General features: G+C 37.9%; 1 protein-coding gene across 2 annotated transcripts in view; it reads left to right on the top strand.

The window, feature by feature from the left end:
* The window catches only part of LOC106873251 (gamma-aminobutyric acid receptor alpha-like), a 647,142-nt gene that overhangs the window by 305,048 nt on the left and 340,328 nt on the right, over positions 1–1,766 (top strand). The window lies entirely within an intron of this gene.

Below are 1,766 nucleotides of genomic sequence, written 5' to 3'. Positions count from 1 at the left end.
AAGATCTTACCTATTATTTTAACGAAAACAAATGATTTATAATGGAGGTATCTATTAGATATATGTTGAGTGAATATTACCTTAACATTTGGGAATATTCTACCATCATTGTTGTGAGTCCAACTTAAAATGTCATATTAGAAGCTCTCTCGATAGAATCATTACTTCATGATATCCAGGTAGGTGAAAGAGCTACAAAGACTTCTCTTCAAATGGTTATCGGGGGAAAGAAAGTATTTGTTCAGTAAATAATTGAAATTGGTATAAAGCATGGAGTGCAATCTAACATCAGTTATCTTTCATTGAAATGACATCCAAATATTGATACTGAACTTGAAACATAGTTACTTTGTTATAGCTGTTCCGCTGTAAAACCTGTCACACGAGCTTGTGTGAAATGACGATTTCAAGTATCCTCTTTTCAACTGAAATATCGATTTGTTTTAATTTTGAGCATACTTTGTGAATTTTAGCGAACAATATGACGTTGAGGAGTGTGTGTCTGCATCATTGATATCAGTAGCATATATGAAGCTCATTGACATCGATCAGGGATAATAAATGCACTGCCGACCTGAATACATGATAGATTTGATTTTAGTATATATAGCAGACTTTGCAAAAATTGTTTTGTGCTGATGCGAATCAAATATTCAGAAGGCCAGTTGCGGATTAAATATCAGATTTTAGTGGCAGCAGACTATCATATTTCGTTGTTTTCATTGTTGATGTTGTTGTTGTCCTTGTTATTTCAAAGTTCTAGTCCAGGGTCAAATCTGAAGAGTTGTTCTATGATAATTTACAGTGTGTAGACGTAGGAGTGGCTGTGCATAGGCGTAGGAGTGGCTGTGTATAAGCGTAGGAGTGGCTGTGGGGTAAGTAGCTTGCTTACCAACCATATGGTTTCGGGTTCAGTCCACTGCGTGACACCTTGGGCATGTGTCTTCTACTGTTGCGTCGGGCCAACCAAGGCCTTGTGAATGGATTTTGTAGACGGAAACTGAAAGAAGCCCGACATATATATGTATATATATATGTGTGTGTGTGCGTGTGTGTATTTCTGCGTCAGTGTTTGTCCCCCAACAACGCTGGACAACCGATGCTGGTGTGTTTACGTCCCCGTAATTTGCGGTTCGTCATAAGAGAGCGATATAATATGTACTAGGCTTACAAAGAATAAGTCCTGGGGTTGGTTTGCTCGACTAAATGTGGTGCTCCAGCATATCCACACTCAAATGACTGAAACACTTAAAAGAGTATTATACTGAAATTTAAAAAGCAATATCTAATGTGTTCCATCTTTTTTTCCCAAAAAGGTTTTGATTTTTGATTTTCGGTAAAATTAACTGTTGTTTTAAAAGTTTAATCAATAAAGGGAGACGTTTGGAAATAATATGTAGGATATAGTACTAAAGCTACTATAAGTTGTTGTTGTTGCTGGCACTCCGTCGCTTACGACGTCGAGAGTTCCAGTTGATCCGATCAACGGAACAGCCTGCTCGTGAAATTGACGTGCAAGTGGCTGAGCACTCCACATGAAAAACTTTAAAAAGTGGTTCTGTCAATGATAAGCCACGGCCTAATAGACCATGTATAAATGAAGAAACTGGCATCCATAGAATAAGCCTTTGGGGGAAGTTCAAGAAAAACATTAAGACGGGCATCTTTAGAGCTGAGGATTCCAAAATCAAATGTCCGTAAGATTCTGCGGACAAAACTATACAACAGTATAGTGAAACTTTACACCCCTCCCGGTAAAAGGTGGT

The sequence above is a fragment of the Octopus bimaculoides genome, chromosome 9, assembly GCF_001194135.2.
Source record: "Octopus bimaculoides isolate UCB-OBI-ISO-001 chromosome 9, ASM119413v2, whole genome shotgun sequence".
Lineage (NCBI taxonomy): Eukaryota > Metazoa > Mollusca > Cephalopoda > Octopoda > Octopodidae > Octopus > Octopus bimaculoides.
This window is presented reverse-complemented; position numbering and strand designations above follow the sequence as displayed.